This window comes from Lithobates pipiens, unplaced genomic scaffold, assembly GCF_037356315.1.
Source record: "Lithobates pipiens isolate NorthernLeopardFrog02 unplaced genomic scaffold, aLitPip1_a1.2 Scaffold_28, whole genome shotgun sequence".
Classification (NCBI taxonomy): Eukaryota; Metazoa; Chordata; class Amphibia; order Anura; family Ranidae; genus Lithobates; species Lithobates pipiens.
Window position 1 is genome coordinate 28,445,092 of NW_027507789.1, and position 18,632 is coordinate 28,463,723.

Consider the following 18,632-nt stretch of genomic DNA (forward strand, 5'->3'; position numbering starts at 1 on the left):
TTTTTAGGGCGGATTGCGGGCGCTATTTCTAACGCTATAGCGCCTGCAAAACGCCCTGGTGTGAAAGGGGTCTTAAGGTTCCAGCATTGACAGCATACTGGATATGAATTATCGGTGAGATATTGATCAGGCTGGTTACCAATCTGTGGAGCACGCACAGGTACTTTTTTTGCATTAAAATTCATTAAAGTGTATTTGTTCAAAAAAAAAAAAAAAAATGTTAGAAAAATCGCTGTGTGACATAAAAAATTGCAACGGCCGCCATTTTATTCTGTAGGGTCTCTGTTAATAATAAATAAATACATATACAAATATATGATGTTTGGGGGCTCTGAGTCATTTGAACACATATTTTCTCAGATTTTTCTACATCTGAGGGAAGTGTCACAATTGGCCGGGTACTATCAAGTGTATAATTGTGATAAAACATCTCCCTTCTCCTGTGTTGGGAGTTCTGGGCCACAATAACAGCCAGGTGACCTGGCATTTCCCTCCTGTCAGGTTGTACTGTACAGAGGACATGGACTGAGTCTCCTCTCAGGGTTATCACAGCCCCGAACACTCATCTCCCGCCCACACTACAGAACCCTGCCAGAGCTGTGTGACTGACAGACATGGAAATGGCTGGAGGGGCCCGCCGACCAATCAGCGCGCTCCTCTCTTGCTCGGGAGAAGCTGTCACCGGCGGCCAATAGGAAGGCGCCTACAAGGCTGATTTAAAGAACACGCAGAGGGAGGCGCAGCGCTAGCTGGCCGGGCACAGAGACGATCACCCCGCAGTGTACACGGCGAGCAGGTGAGGAGGGGACGGGCGCTGTGTAGTGTGTGTGTGTGTGTGTGTGTGTGTGTGTGTGTGTGTGTGTGTGTGTGTGTGTGTGTGTGTGTGTGGGGGGGGGGGGGGGGGCGGGCGCTGGGCGCAGCGCGCAGCACTCACCTGATGGGGGAGGCGAGGCTGCGTTTGTTTATATAGAGCAGCGGCTGTTCTCTAGACAGGTGGGAGGAGATTCTCTTGTCTATATGCTAAAGGGGGCTTGTAGCTCTCCCCCCTTTTTTTTTCTTCTTCTATCATATATATATATATATATTTATATATTATATATGTGTGTGTATATGTATGTATGTGTGTATGTGTATATATATATATATATATATATATATATATAATTTGGGGGCGTGCTTATATTATAAGCACCTCCCCCAATTGTATATAGAAGGCTAAGCACCCCTTAATTAGATATATATATATATATATATATATATATATCTATATCTCAGGCCCTCTAGAATAAATATTTATTGGGGATGCTTATAGTTCTATATATAATGGGGGTGCTTGTAGTTGTCTATTTATATAGAGCAGACCATAAGCCCCCCCAATAAATATATATTTGTGGGGGGACCTTATAGCCTTCTATATATAATTGGGGGAGGTGCTTATAATTATTGGGGGGGGCTTATAGTCCATAAATAGAATAAAACTACAAGTGTGCGTGTGTATGTATGTATGTATGTATATATATATATATATATATATATATATATATATATATATATATATATATATATATATATATAATATTACACACATAGGACTATAAGCTCCCCCAATAAATATTGTGGGGGCTTTATAGACTTCTGTATATGATTAAGGAGGCTTTTGTAGTTGTCTTCTATTTATATAGAAGACTATAACCCCCCCACAATAAAATGTATGTATATATTTTGCTTGCAGGGGGGTAGTTGTATGGCTTTTAGTCATCTATCTCTATTGAGATGTGTATAGTCTATATATTGTGGGCAGGGTGTGTGTGTGTGTGTGTGTGTGTGTGTGTGTGTGTATATATATATATATATATATATATATATATATATATATATATATATGTGTATGTGTGTGTGTGTGTGTGTGTGTATGTATATATGTGTGTGTGTGTATATATATATATATATATATATATATATATATATATATATATATACATACACTTTTTTTTTTTTATGGGGGGGTGCTTACAGTCTTCTATATGAACTGAGGGGCTGAGAGAGATCTGTGTATATATTATGGGGTGGTCTGATGGTCATCTGTATATGAAAGGGGATGTGGGGGGGGGGGGGGGGGCGGCGGGCGTCTGCTGGCCTGCTGGCCTGCTGTATGGGGGGGGTGTTCTGTTGCAGTGACCAGTACCCTATAAGAAGCGTTGGTTCCCGGCAGGGTGGTGTTGTTGGAACATTCATGATCTGACGGCTGATTTATTTTTATTTTTATTTCTGGCTGGTTCCTGTAACACGTTGGTATCGGAGATCAGGTGTTGCTGGCGTGTTCTTCATCCCCAGGGGAGCGATAATGATTGGCTGGGAAATGACAGCTTGCTGCTGATTTGGCTGGAGATGTGATTGTGATGAGGTTTACAGCAGGGTGTGTATGGGCGATGAGTGCCGTAGACGAGAGCCCACCATCAGCAGCAAGCAAGGAGGTTTTTAGGTGTCTTTTTTTTTTTTGCCTCCTATGAGCACAGCAGTGTAATGATGCGCGGTACCCACAGAAGTGTTTATAAAATAGATTTTAGGAAACGTTTCCTCTAGGAGTACAAACACGGGGGGAACATTTCACCCTCCCAACAGAAGTTCAAAAACCACTTGTAAGCCTCAGAACATGTGGTTTATTTGCCAACATTGGTGGCCAGTGGAGACCATAACTCTTACCAATGGAGCATTGGGCAGCTGATTCCTTGCCCATGGAAACGGGCAGAGGGCAGATCTCTTCAGTCTTAATGACCACCTGACGGTTGGTGGTCGCCTACATGTAGGAGCCTCTATTGCTTGTCCTTCAGATGACTTGGCAACATGTCCATGAGGTCCCTTGCTGGTATCTTCTCCCTGGTTTGTGCCGGGAGCATTGGCTGTCTTGATTGGCTAGCATGGAATGACATCACTCCTGCGCCAGAAATATTAACTGAGCTGCAATTGCAAACCTTTTAAAAATTGGGGAGTTTTTATTTTTTTCTTTAAAGCGGTTCTGCACCTTTAAAAAAAATATTAAAAGCCAGCAGCTACAAATATTGCAGCTGCTGACTTTTAATAAATTGACACTTACCTGTCCCAGGGTCCAGTGATGGCGGCAGATGACGAGCGATCGCTCGTCTCTCTGCTGTCCCCGCTGCTATCCTCTGTCAGGGAATCAGGAAGTGAAGCATTGCGGCTTCACTGCCCGGTTCCCTACTGCGCATGCGCAAGTCGCGCTGCGCGTCTCTGCTGGTCTCCGCTGTGTCCTGGGAACTGTGTGTTTCCCAGAACACAACCGGGGGGGAGGGGCATCTGCGGGGGTCTTGTCCTGGAAGTGGGTGCAGATACCTGGATTATCCAGGTATCTGCACCCCCCTCCCCCCTGAAAGGTGCAGATTGTGGCACCGGAGGGGGGGAGGGATCAGATGAGCGGAACTTCCACTTCAGGGTGGAGAACTGCTTTAACTTTAGGTTGGCACCTCCCGTCTTCATTTTTTTTAAACTTTTCTTTCCCCCTAGACGAGGATGGCTTATTCGCCACCCCAGGAGACCAAGTATCAAGTTTTGTTCTTTACTCAAGTCCTATTCAAGACCGATTTGTACATTTTACATAGACGGGATTAGGAGAACCTCACCCACATGTCCTAGCCCATGCCGCCATCTTGAATCTCCCATAACCGGGTGTTGGTTGTCGCTTGCACAGCAGCTGCTTCCAATTATGGGAAGTTCAAGATGGCGCCATGAGACTGGACCAATGGCAGGAGAGCGCCTATAAATGTCAGCATTCACTAGGATTGGACTTGTAGGATTATCCCACATAAAGAAGCATTTAAAGTAACGTGGAATGTAAAATTCGTAGGTCGGGTGAAGTGCCCCTCAAATTACAGATGACTAATGGGTTTGTTTGCTGTGGGTGTTTTCGTCACATATGGCAACCCATCACATTTGGCTACATGCTGGATTGCTCATGCGTGACTCCGCCATATGCGATCCAACACTGGCGATCTGCACTTATGCAGAATTTTGTGGCCACACCTGAGTCCAGGTTCAAGCCCCACCATCCAAGGGGACATGGCTAGATTATAATTATGCTGAGCGAAGCGTGGCGAGCCCGCGAGGGGTCCTGTGGCAAAGTGGTGTCTTCCAACGGTGTTGGAATGCATATGGCCACGCGCACTCCAGTGGGTAGCAAAATGTGATGGGTAGCTGAATGTGACCTGACACTATAGTTTAACCACTTCAGCTCTTAAAGATTTACCCCCTCCCCCCATGACCAGGCCATTTTTTTGGATTGCAGCACTGCGTTATTTTAACTGACAATTGCGTGGTCATGCATCACTGTACCCAAATGTGCCATATCCCCCCCTCAAATAGAGCTTTCTTTTGACGGTATGTGATCACCCCCTGCGTTTTTTTTTTTTTTTTTTATAAACAAAAAACGACCGACCATTTCAAAGAAAACAATTTTTTACTTTCAGCTTTAAAACCTGTCCATTAAAGGAAGAAAAAATGAATTTCTTCATCACTTTAGGCCAATATGTATTCTGCTACATATATTTGGTAAAAAAGCAAATAAGTGCATATTGGTTCGTGCAAAAATTATAGTCTACAACCGTCGGCTATATTTATAGAGGTTTGTAACTTTCTTTTCTTTTTTACTAGTCATGGCGGCAATCGGTGATTGCAGAATTGCGGTGGGCAAACCGGACACCTAATGGACATGTTTGATACATTTTTGAGGACCAGTGGCACAAATACAGTGATCAGTGCTAAAAATATGCACTGTCACTGTACTGGCAGGGATGGAATTAACATCAGGGGCAATCAAAGGGTTAACTGTGTGCCTTTTCAGTGTAGTGGGGAGGTGTTTTTACTAGGGGAAGGCGTAGATCTGTGTTTCTGATTTACAGGATCTATGCCTTCCTGACAGAACGGCAATTTTCCTTGTTTACATAAACTGCCGTTCTGCCTTTTGTACAGAACGATCAGCGGGTGCCGGGGGACATCGGTACTTGCAGACTTTATACAGCTTGTCTGAGCTTCCAGAAAGCAAGTGGTGGAAGCTGAAGTTACACACTGCAGAGCGCCATGAGGAGCACCCATGAGAGTTGATTTGAGGGAATGGACACACCCTCCTTCACACTGCAAACGGGAACGGCGCTGAGGCTGTCAATCACAGGCTGTGTGCTGGAGCTCCCCGTTTTGTTTGTCAGGAAAATGTCAGTGACTTGAAGCAGCAGACAAACGACACTTAGTGCTCCGAATTGAGATAAGTACACACTATAGAGCACTGATGGAACTTTGGCACCCCAGATGTTTTGAAACTACATTTCCCATGATCCCCTACACTGCAGAGTGCCTGAGCATCATGGGAAATGTAGTTCCAAAACATCTGGGGTGTCCATGTTGACCAGCACTGCTATAGAGGGATATTTGTTCATATTTCATATCTGAGGTGTATAATTACTTTCTGCCAACCACAAGTGGTCTGTCATAGTGCAAGAGACTGTTGGAGTCGCAGAACTGTTACTGCATAGCTGGTGAGTCCTAAGCCCCTGTACACACGGTCGGAGATTTCGACAACCAAATCCGTCGGGTTTTTGTCCGTCGGGTTTTTGTCCGTCGGGTTTTTGTCCGTCGGGTTTTTGTCCGTCGGGTTTTTGTCCGTCGGGTTTTTGTCCGTCGGGTTTTTGTCCGTCGGGTTTTTGTCCGTCACTGTTGCATACACACGGTCGGACTAAGTTGTCGAAAAATCCGATCATTCAGAACGTGATGACTTTCGTTACGATGGGACTACGTTCAGGCTAGTAGCCAATAGCTTTGATGTAGGAATTTGATCTGAGCATGCGTGGCACTCGGTCCGATCAAAATTCTCTACACATGATTGGAGTATGTCCGATCGAACCAGTTGGTCGGAAAATATTTCCAACAAGTTGGAAAATTGGGTCCGACGGATATTCCGAAGGAATCAGTCTGATGCATACCACAGACAGTCGGATTATCCGACGACACGGTCCGATAGGACACATTCCGACGGATTCTCCGACCGTGTGGGCTTAAAGCGGGAGTCCACCGGGACTCCGCGTTTTTTTTTTTTTTTTTTTTTTTTTTTTTTTTTTTTTTTTTTAAACCCAGCAGCTACAAATACTGCAGCTGCTGACTTTTAAAATAATGACACTTACCTGTTCAGCGCGCCCGCGATGTCGGCACCCGAAGCCGATCTCTAGATCGTCTCTCGAGTGCTGCCGCCGCCATCTTGGGTATGGGAATCAGGTAATGGAGCCTTTCGGCTTCATTTCCCGGTTCCCTACTGCGCATGCGTGAGTCACGCTGTGCAATAAGGACGGTCCCCGCTGCCTCTGGGATCTGTGTTTCCCAGCAGGCAGCGGGGCACTTGCGGAAAGGGGCGGGCACTTGCGGAAAGGGGCGTAATCTATGCCCCTTTCCGCAAAGAGATATCCCGGAAGTGGGTGCAGATACCTGTACTGTACAGGTATCTGCACCCCCCTCCCCCCTGAAAGGTGCCAATTGTGGCGCCGGAGGGGGGGAGGGTTCCGATGAGCAGAAGGTCCACTTTAGGGTGGACCTCCGCTTTAAGGAGGTTGTACAATCAGATTGTAATGTGCGGTGAACACACAAGGTCATTGCCATCCCTTTTTAGAGGTGGAAATGAAAATTCCAAAACTGAAAATTCATGATGCACGTGGCAGAGATTGGTGTGTCTCATAAATGTATTCGACTTTGTAATTATAAATTTAAATTGGTATGAATTGGTTGGCCTTTATTGGCACCCTTTAGGCTTTGTTAAAAGTCCTGCTTGCTGCATTTTTGGTGCTTTTTTTTTTTATTTTTTATTTTTTGTCAGTAAAAAAAAAAATATTCACCAAAAAACGTACCTCCCATTGAAAACACAAGAAAATTGCACTCGTGTTGTGTTTTTTAGATGCAAGTTTTGGGTCGCACGGCCGATGAAAAACGCCTCATAAGTGCAGGAAAATTGTGAGGGTTTTCTACAGCCGTTTTCGGCACTATTTTTTTTTTTTTTTCCGGCACAACTCTGAAAACCCTGTTTTTGGCTGATTACATTTCGATGGCTGACATTTCAGTGCATCACAGATCCCTTTTTGTCCTGTACAATACAGGAGGTGATGGGAGATTCCCCCGGTGACATGCAGATCGCTAAAAAAAAATCTACGGGTTTTAAAGCTCGAATAAACAAACCTTGTCTGAATTCATTCTTAATGTGTATTCTTTCTTGAGGCCTGGTGCACAATGAATGCGACTGTCACATCGCTCTACTTGACGTTGCACAATTTCAAAGCTGCAGGTTAGTGCGAATTTCATATGCAGTTTGCATGGCGGCTGTGCAAGTTTCAAGTACAGATTACCAGGCAAATCGCACCTGAAATCAGGCAGCAATAGTGCTGGAATCTTGGTTTTCAAATCGGTGCGGCACCGCAAAGTCAGAGATTGGGCATTGCTGACGATCGGGCGCGACTTGTCTTAAGATTTGACCATTCCAAATTGCATGAGAAGTCACACCGGTGTGAACGGGGGGCTTAGAGGGTTGTTAAGTCAGAAGGTTCATTCACCACTGCAGCCCTGGAAGGATTTACCCCCTTAATGACCAGGCCATTTTTTGCAGTCTGCCAATGTGTCGCTTTAGCTGACAGTTGTGCGGTCATGCGATGTTGCACCTGATGAAAAATTAACATTTTTTTTTTCACACAAATTAAGCTTTCTTTTGGTGGTATTTGATTCCCTCTGCTTTTTTTTTTTTTTTTTGCGCCATAAACAGACTGACAGTTTTGAAGAAGAAAAAATATTTTTTACTTTCTGCTATAATACATATCCAAAAAAAATAAATAAAATAATCTGTGTCCTCAGTCCTTTTCTCTGCCTCAAAGGGGAGATATCGGGGGGTCTGTTTAGATCGGACATCTCAAAGGCCCCAAATTTAGCAGTTTATTAAATCTGAAGTTCTGTGGGGGATCAGATCTAGTGAGTGCCGGCCCCCGACTTTTTAACCATTTTATATTTTCAAGATCAAGAAACAAGAAGTTGTTTGGGTTGTACGTGATCTGTCACATGTCACTTTAATGCCGTACTACCCAAATCGGGCATTTTCAGTGTCTTGCTGGAAATGGCATTTTTGCTGCTCCATGTGTGGTTTGGGGTCATTTGGGGGCTCTGTGGGCCCTGGTAATCCCCGAACACTCCCAGGATGGGGTCCCTCCACCCTCCACTTGTATCTTGTTGCCTTTTCATTAGGCTGACCTACATACACTGAGAATTTCCCCAGACAATGGTGGATTGCTCTCAGCTGCTCGGTGTAGTAGTAGCAAAGCAATCTGTTGTATGTTATCAACGGCTCTACAAGGGCGGTGTGTTCCCTGATCAGTATGTATGGGAAGACACGGGTCCATTTACATAGGAGAATGATTGATGGCGGTTTTATTGCCTGTCATAAATGCAGTGTTAATCAGGTGACCTCTACTCTGACGGCCATGTTTGCTATAGACATGCTTTTTGCCTAGACCAGAGTAATGATGCTTGACTGCAAGGTCATCAAGGTGATCTGTATCCGATTCACCGTCTACAGCAACATTATCCCACCGCTACACATTGTATATGTATAGAGCAACATCCCACCTACACATTGTATATGTATAGAGCAACGTTATCCCACCTACACATTGTATATGTATAGAGCAACGTTATCCCACCTACACATTGTATATGTATAGAGCAACGTTATCCCACCTACACATTGTATATGTATAGAGCAACGTTATCCCACCGCTACACATTGTATATGTATAGAGCAACGTTATCCCACCGCTACACATTGTATATGTATAGAGCAACGTTATCCCACCGCTACACATTGTATATGTATAGAGCAACGTTATCCCACCGCTACACATTGTATATGTATAGAGCAACGTTATCCCACCGCTACACATTGTATATGTATAGAGCAACGTTATCCCACCTCTACACATTGTATATGTATAGAGCAACGTTATCCCACCTCAACACTTTGTATATGTATAGAGCAACGTTATCCCACCTCTACACATTGTATATGTATAGAGCAACGTTATCCCACCTCTACACATTGTATATGTATAGAGCAACGTTATCCCACCTCTACACATTGTATATGTATAGAGCAACGTTATCCCACCGCTACACATTGTATATGTATAGAGCAACGTTATCCCACCGCTACACATTGTATATGTATAGAGCAACGCTATCCCACCTCTACACATTGTATATGTATAGAGCAACATTATCCCACCTCTACACATTGTATATGTATAGAGCAACATTATCCCACCTCTACACATTGTATATGTATAGAGCAACGTTATCCCACCGCTACACATTGTATATCTATAGAGCAACGTTATCCCACCACTACACATTGTATATGTATAGAGCAACGTTATCCCACCACTACACATTGTATATGTATAGAGCAACATTATCCCACCTCTACACATTACGTGGAGATGGTCCATTTTTGGTCTGATAAATGCAGAACATTTATTATACTTGTATGAAAAAAGTTCACGATTGTTATTGCTCCTGCCAGAAAACAATGATGACCTGTTCACTCTACATCCTCTCTCAGGCCCTGCTCAATACACCTCTGCAATCTGCAAAATAAGACGGGGTGTGCTGTAGTTCTGTCCTAGGGAGATGTATTTTGTAGTCCTCTCCTAGGGGGGGATGCTCTGTAGTACTGTCTTTAGGGAAAGGGGGGGGGACAAAAGGCAGAAATGTTCTGTAGTCCTGTCTTAGGGAAGAGGGGAGAAAAGGGAGAGGAACCTTGTAGTTCTGTCCTTTTCGAGAGGTGCTCTGTAGTGTAGTGCTAGGGAAAAGAGAAGGCAGGGGTGTTTTGTAGTCCCATCCTACAGAGAGGTGTTCTTGTAGTCCTGTCTTAGGCCCCATTCACACCTGAGCATAGCGTTCTCAGGCAGAAAATCACGGGATTTTACGGCTTTTATTTATTTTTTTGCCGTCTTCTTGTACAGGGCAAAAGGTCACCAATGTAAAACCCAAATCTGCCCGATTCGAGCGACAAAGGGTCCAGAACATGTTTGAGCTTCAGGCTACTTGGAGTGGAAATATGAACCATCTCCATTGTGAATAAGATTTTTTTTTTCCCCTCCAGCGTTTTGTAGTATCAAGCTACAAAACGCTCAGGTGTGAATGGGGCCTTAGGAAAAGGGAGAAGGTGTTTTGTAGTCCTGTCCTAAGTGACACGGGAGAACTGTTCTGTATTCTTGTCCTGGGAGGGGGGTTTTCTGTTGTCCTGTCCTGCTGGGTGAAGAAAAAGGAGTGATGTTCTGTAGTAATGTCCTGGGAAGTGGTGTTCTGTAGTCCTATCCTAGGTAGAGCTGGCCTGCGACCCTACCCTTTTGAGAGAAAAAGGAGGTCTTCTGTAGTCCTGTGCTAGGGAGAAGAGGTGTTACTTTTTATCCCTGTCGTATGGAAAAGAGAAGGGAGAGGAGGTGTTTGGTTGTCCTGTCCTAGGGAGAGGTGGTCTAGTGGGCCTGTCATAGGGAGAACTGTTCTGTAGTCCTATCCTTCTGTTGGGAGAAGAAAAGAGATGTGTTTAAGTTCTCTCCTAGAGAAGGGTGTTAGTCCTTTCCTCTTGCTATAGGAAGATGTGTTCTGTGGTCTTGTCTTCCTGTCCAAGGAAGAAGAGGTGTTCTGTAGTCCTGTCCCAGGGAGAGGTGTTCCGTAGTCTGCCCTTCTGTCGCAGGGAGAACAGAAAAGGGGAAGGTGTGCTGTAATCCTGTCCACGGGTGACAACCTTGCTCCTCCTATGGATACAATAAGTACTCTAGCAGGTTGTGTATTACTGGCAGGATTTACACACTTTATAACAGGGATGTGCAATTAGCGGACCTCCTGCTGTTACAGAACTACATGTCCCATGAGGCATAGCAAGACTGACAGCCACAAGCATGACACCCAGAGGCATGATGGGACTTGTAGTTTTGCAACAGCTGGAGGTCCGCTAATTGCATATCCCTGCTTTATAATATAAATCTGCCTTTTTTTTTAAAACACAAAAAGCTACATGAGTACCTAGATCAGGGGTTGACAAATTTGCTTTGAATTTAGGAGCCAGTTAAAGTTAGGAGCCAGTTTTTTGTTTTGTTTTTTTAGAGTGGTATGGATTGTCAGCTCCCGGGGTAAGGCCACTCATTTTCACCCCCTATCCCTAACTCACAATGGAGCACCCAGTCAGTAACTCCAATGAAACGCTGTTACATCAGGGTTATGGGCTGACCAGAAAGAGTAAGGCTGGCAACAGATGGAACTGGCTGGCACTGGCAGGTGGCACTGGTTGCCACTTGCAGGCACGTGGAACTGCCAGATGGAACTGGCAGGTGGCACTGGTTTGGAACTGGCAGGTGGCACTGGTTTGGAACTGGCAGGTGGCACTGGTTTGGAACTGGCAGGTGGCACTGGTTTGGAACTGGCAGGTGGCACTATTGGCAGTGGCACTGGCGGTGGCACTGGTTTGGAAGTGGCAGGTGGCCCTGGTTGGCGGTGGCACTAGTTTTCACTGGCAGATGGCACTGGTAGGTGGTGGCAGGTGGCACTGGTAGGTGGTGGCACTGATTGGCGGTGGCAGGTGGCACTGGTTGGCGGGCACTGGTTGGCGGGCACTGGTTGGCGGGCACTGGTTGGCGGGCACTGGTTGGCGGGCACTGGTTGGCGGGCACTGGTTGGCGGGCACTAGTAGGTGGTGGAAGGTGGCACTGGTTGCAGGTGGTATTGATTGGTGGTGACACCAACACTGGCAGGTGGCACTGATTGGCGGTAGCACTGGTTGGCACTGGCAGGTTTCACACTGAGCACTCTGTTACTGAAATGCAGCTTAATTGAGCTTAATGTCGGAATGGGCGGGACTCGGCAGCTATCAAACACCAGCCAATGATTGGGCTGCTTAAGAAAAGGGGCAGGGCCACATACACGTAGCGGCCCGCCCAGATCCCATTGGCTGGTGTTTGATGGCTGCTGGGTCCCGCCCACCCCGACATCAGGCTGAAATCTGACAGATCCTCTCTCCCTTGCTTGTCAGTTTCACACACTTAGCGCAGCGCAGCTGAGTGAGGAGGAGGGAGGAGGAGGGCAGTCCGTGTTCATGCGCTGCATGTCTGGGGCATCGATGGTGAGTGGGCTAGTGGCAGCTTAGGCGCCAGGTTGCGATTTCTGGTCGCATTGGCGACCTGGCGCCTGGGGTTTGTCAAACCCTGACCTAGATGTGCCTGTACTTTAAAATCCCCTCAACCAGAAGTTTGAACTTGCATATTAGCGATTTGGATGTGCAGAGGCGAATGTGCTTCAAGCAGTACACCCCCAGTGACCCTGTGAGGAGCTGCCTGGATTCTGATTGTAGTGGTTCACAGGCAACTTGGATTAAGGTAAATGGAGGGAATGTTGTAATTGTTTCACTTGGCAGTTTTGGATTGGTTCTACAATTTTTTTTTTTTTTTATACATTTTATGCTGCAGAGTTACAACTGCTGCTATTAAAGTCCAATTCCAGAATTGTGTTAAGAAAAAAAAAATTGCACACCATCTAGTGCTGCCAGCACAGTTTGTGTGGCATGACCCCCAACATCCTGTGAGCCCGAGGTGTCGTGGGGACATCATTGTGCTGGCCTTAGGAGGTGAGATGCTGAAGGATGAATTGGTTGAGCCTCGTGGCTTGAGTTCAGCAGTTGTCCCCAAAGTGGGAGAATCTTGGAGGCAAAGGGAGTTACTGAGGTTCAGAAATTCACGTAGGTGCGTTGAGGATGAGCGCCAAATGATTTCAAGCGCCTCAACACCCTTTATTATAATAATCGCGAGTAACTGGAAACCATTTCACTTCCTCAAGGCTTAGACAATGTAGCAAAGGTATCTATTGGACTCTCCGTGGAAACTCCTGGATGCAGAACTCAAGAAATGACTGGAGGGAATACGCTGATCAGCCATAACTTTCACCACTGACCGGAAAAGTCAATAAAATTGATCTCGTTACAATGGCATCTGAAAGTGGGTGGAATATATTGGGCAGCAAGTGAACATGTCCCTGAAATTGTTTTCTAAGCCAAATAATGCTCCATCCACACTTGTGCCACTTGTCATGCAACTTTTGACATCAAAGTTGCATGACAAGTCGTTCCCCATGGTTTCCAATGAGAGCCATTCATATAAGCGTAACTTAAAGTTGCAGCGACTTCAAAGTAGTTTTGTTTGGACTCTAATGCAACTTGAGGGCCATAGACTTCAATGTTAACCATCAGAAGTTGCATGAAAGTCATACCTGAATGTTATACAATACAACTTGTGTGCAACAGCTGTCTATTATCGCTGATCAAAGCTAAAGTCTTATCCAAGTTACACCCATCCAAAGTTGCACTCCAAAGTCTGCAACTTTGAAGTCGTACAAGTTTGAATGGAGCCTTAATGGGCATCACTGCTTAGCCACAGACAAGTCAGGGTGCCTATGCTGACCTGTGTCCACAGCCATAAGTTCCTACAATGGGCATGTGTGAATCAGAACTGGACCATGGAGCAATGGAAGAAGGTGGCCTGGTATGGATCACATTTTTTCCTTTTACATAATGTGGATGGACGTGTGCGTCACTTCGAAGAGATGGCACAAGGATGCAGTATGGGAAGAAGGTGAGCTGGCAGAGGCAGTGCAATGCGTTGGGCAATGTTCTTGGTCCTACCATTCATGTGGCTGTTACTACCTCCCTAAACATTATTGCTGACCAAATATACCCCTTCATGGAAATGCTATTTGCTCATGGCAGTGGCTTCTTTCAGCATGATATTGCGTCCTGCCGCACTGAGAATCTTTTGTTTGAGGAAAACCAAATCGAGTTTGAAATGACTTTGCCTCCAAATCTCAATCCATCAAGCACCTGCGGTATGCGCTGAAAAAACAAGTCTGATAAATGGAGGCCCCCAACTAAAGTATGGCTTGGTGGCAGATACAACAGCATCGGAAGGAAAGGAGAATCGGCGCCTAAGAAATTGGTGGATAATTGTGGATTCCAATTGTGAATGATGCCACTCAGTCCTAGTGCCTCACTAGTAGGTAATCAAAAAACAAATAGAAGCTCAAATCTATAGAAAGTGCACAATTGCATACAAAATTCTGAAATTTTATGGACATCTTTTTATAATTGGTACATATACCAACACCTCCCTACAAATACTATACCACTACTTCATATTTAACCTGTTCTATAAAAAAAAGTGCATATATATGAATATATTCTCAAACTAAAAACATATTTCATAAATAAGTGAAGTGTCCAACTCAATCAAAAAATAAAATTCTATTTGTATTCCCAAAGTGCTAGTGTGCACAAAAAATATAGATTTTAATTCCCCCCCCCCCCCCCCCCCAAAAAAAACAATATAGCGAAGAATAGAAAGTGTGATCCAGCAACCCATATATTCAGATTTCCAATGTGCTCCTTTCATCAAAGTCCTAAAGTGACTCACCAGAAGCTGTGGCTGGTCAAATTATAAACCAGCAATTGTGCAGTGTTGTATATTTAGGAAGATCCACTCTGCTGACTCAGATGTGCCATGTCAGTCAACAGATTTTTTTTTTTTTAGGAGGAATAAAGTTTTTTTATTTTATTTTTTTTGGTATTTTTTTAGAACTGTTTATTAAAACTTAAAGGGATTGTAAAGGGAATTTTTTATTTAAAATAACAAACATGTTATACTTGCCTCCACTGTGCAGCTCGTTTTGCACAGAGTGGCCCCGAACCTGCTCTTCTGGGGTGGCCCCTAGGCGGCTGTCTCGGCTTCCTCCCGCAGATCCCGCGCTCCCGTGATACAGCCGGTGGCTATAGCCACTCGCTGTATCACACGGCCCTGCCCCTGGCGCTCCACGTCAGTGGATGTGATTGACAGCAGCGTGAGCCAACGTGGGCACGAGCGCGGGACATTCGAGGGGTCAGGTAAGTAAAACGGGGGGGGGGCTGGGGGAGCCGGGACTGTCAGATGTTGTTTCACCTTAATGCATAGAATGCATTAAGGTGAAAAAACATTTACCTTTACAACCCATTTAAGCTTAAACACTCACAGGTCAGCCCGACACTAGGAAACAATGGCATGTTGGTATCAGGCATTTCTCTGCTCCTGGCTGTGATTCCCAAGCCATGAGCCTGATCCCTGCATCCAAGCCCTGCCATACCTACCGCTCCATGAGGACGTTTAATAACGAAACTAGTAGGGTGGGTCTAGGACGCTGACACCATCAGGCTTTGCAGGGTTCAGGCTCGTGGCTTGGGATCGCAGCCAGGAGCAGAGAAATGGATATTAACATGTGATTTTTATTTTTTTCTCCCCCTGGGGTCGGGGGTTGACTATTGGAGATTTCTTTCTTCCTCCTAATGTGTTCAAAATGGGAGAGACTGACAACACGTCTGAGTCAGTGGACCTTCCTGGCTTATAGTTTGACCAGCCACAGCCTCTGGTGAGTCACTTTAGGACTTTTTTTTTTGCTAAAAAGGAGCACACCGGATATGTATGATTTGCTGGATCACGCTTTCTAATCTTTTTAATATACCTTTTTTTGGGGGGGTTGTTTATGAAATGCCTTTTGAAATTATATCCATGTGTGCGCTTTTTTTGGATGTTTTGTACATGCATTTATGATATGTAGATGTCGCTACAAATAGTTTGTTTTGTGCAGAAAGAACTTTTATTTGGTGGCACAGAAAATTGTGGTGATAAAGATATAGATAAAACACAGCTTACAGGTTAAATATGTATATGAAGTAGTAGTATAGTATTTGTAGGGAGGTGTTGGTATATGCACTAATTATAAGGTGTCCATCAGATTTCAGAACACATCATGCCTTTAGAGGTCTAGTGTTGCCCATGCCTCAGTTCGAGGCTTTTTGGGCAGCCAATGGGGACCTATTGAATGTTCGGTGACTAGGCATAAAGTTTTATGGTGTGTGTACGAATATTTTAAGGCTACTGCAAAGTTTTTTGTATTTGCTAATTCATATTGTGCCTACACTTTCTCCTGCAGAGAACAATGAGCTATTCACATCCCTCTCTGGCCCCAAAGGCATTAACAGGCGTCTGCCCCTACCAGAGTCATACGTGCAGAAGGGACATCGTTGGGTGAAAGCCAGTCACATTACCAGCAGCTTTTTCGGATTTTGGGAGGACGCCAGAACATCTGCAGAAGAAAACCCACAAGACTTGATTGCATTCACAGTATTGTGTACATGGAGGAAACGGACTCCAAAAGCCCTTCGCAGCAAGGCAGAACGTGATGTACTGCCCATTGCAAACTATTCTAAATCCACCTGTGTGCTAAAACCCATTAAATACTTTTCAGCGCTCCTTGATGGGGGGATGCATCAATACTGATTTTTTTTTTTATTTATTTAAAAAAAAAAATTCTCAGAGCATTCAAAGTATGAATGGGCTCAATTTGCACTGCAAAGAACTGCATGAGATTTGAGCAGGAATGTGATTCCTGTCTGACTTGCATGTGGTTTCATGCTGGGATCACACAGGAGCAGTGCGGGGAATCGCACTGCACAAAAAAGTAGCGGTTTTAGGTATCGGAGCGCTTGCACGAGTAGTACTCATGCAAATGCTTAGTATCTGTGCAACCCTACTGCTTGTATGAGTTCCCGATATCTATCTACCTTTATATAGGATTATTGTATTCCATAATGCATGACCGCCTTAGACATGAGCAGGGTAGGGACCGCACCGTGAGCCAGATAAAGCCTAATTGCATAATTCTCTGCCTCAAAGGGGTTGTAAAGGCAGAAGTTTTTTTATCCTAATGTTATATGCATTAAGCTAAACCTTTTGTGTGCAGCAGCCCCCCTAATTTTTGCCTTACTCCCATCTCGATACAGCAATGTGCACGAGTGCCTCGGCCATCCGGGACTCTCCCTCCTGATTGGAGACACAGCTGCAGCACCATTGGCTCATTGTTGCTGTCAATCAGCCAATGAGGTGGAAGGGGGGCAGTCCAAACCACAGCTCTCTCAATGGACACATGGAGCTGTGGCTCAGGTGCCCCCAAAGTGCATTTGCAGTAAAGTCACGTCACAATCGCCACAATCAAGTGAGTTTTTTTCAATGCCATTAACTTTTTTTTTCTCTTGATGCTGATTACATTTTCGGCCGACTTATTTCGGTGCATCTCTAATTTTTTTCTTTTTTCAGACAATTCTCTGTAAACCGAGAGATGGTTGTGTGTGAAAATCCCAGCAGATCAGCAGTTTTTGAAGTACTCAGACCAGCCCGTCTGGCACAAACAGCCGTGCCACGTTCAAAGTCACTTATATCCCTTTCTTCCCCTTTCTCGGTTTTGTATTTTTAGCAAGTCGTCTTCACCACGTCTAGATGCCTAAATGCATGGAGTTGCTGCCATGTGATTGGCTGATTAGCAGTTTGTGTTGCCAAGCAATTGAACAGGTGTAACTAATGGAGTGGCCGGGTCACTATTATGTAATTTTTTATTTTTTTATTTAATTCTGGGAATGGACTGTAAATGTTTGCCTGTACACTAGCGGCTGTTGCCTTCAAAGTATATAGACCCCTTGTGAAGCGATGCACTTTTTTTATTTTTTGATGACTGCCACTGCTGGAAACCTTCCTGGAATTCAATTTACAGAACGTTGAGCAGCATCTTACATAGTCACATAGTAGGTGAGGTTGAAAAAGACACAAGTCCATCAAGTCCAACCTATGTGTGTGATTATATTACATTGTATATCCCTGTATGTTGTGGTCATTAAGATGCTTAGCTAATAGTTTCAAGAAACTATCAATGCCCCCCGCTGAGACCACCGCCTGTGGAAGGGAATGCCACATCCTTGCTGCTCTTAAGGTTAAGCCTCTTTTCTTATATTTTGTGACCAGGAGTCTTGTTAAACTCCCTTTTGCAAAAGTTTTATCCCTATTGTGGGGTCACCAGTATGGTATTTGTATATTTGCCTGAATGTCCAAAATGTCTTTAGGCTGGGTTCACACCGCGGCGGCTAGGAGACCCGGATGTGATTCGCACCGCACTGCAAATCACATCCGATCTCTGTGCGATGCGAGTTCAGCCATACAGATAGTATGGCTGAATTCGCATCGCACCCGCCGCAAACTCGCACGGGACCCTTTTTTGGTCCGCAGCAGAATCGGATTGCATGGGTGTTCACACCATGTGATCCGATTCTTGTCTGAGTTTGCAGATCGCACTGCGATATGCGAACTGATCTGGGGTTGTCATTAAGGTTTCACTGACACTCCCAGCAGTCCGCATAGGGCAGTGTGAACTGCCGGCGGGAGGCATGCGATGCGGGAACCCGCCGCGGATTTGCGGCGTTCCCGCATCGCTTCAGTGTGTACCTAGCTTTAATCTAGATCTTTTTAAGGCATTTTTACATTTTGGAAACTGCCAAGTGGCAGGGGAATAAGATGGTTGGTTTAAGGTTGAAAATGGTACGTATTTTTTATTTATTTTTTCTGGGCCAGGAAACATGCAGACATGTATCGCTTCACGTGTGGGAGCATTGTGGTGGAGAGTCCATTTGTCAGACCAGTCCTGATCAT

General features: G+C 44.9%; 1 protein-coding gene across 2 annotated transcripts in view; it reads left to right on the forward strand.

Moving 5' to 3' along the window:
• Positions 1–664: 664 nt before the first annotated feature.
• Positions 665–18,632, forward strand: part of NDRG3 (NDRG family member 3) — an 84,588-nt gene continuing 66,620 nt past the window's right edge. For both annotated transcript variants that reach the window (XM_077458954.1, XM_077458956.1), the window contains exon 1: positions 665–796. The gene's annotated coding sequence lies outside the window, so the exon portion shown is untranslated. The remainder of the gene's footprint in view (positions 797–18,632) is intronic.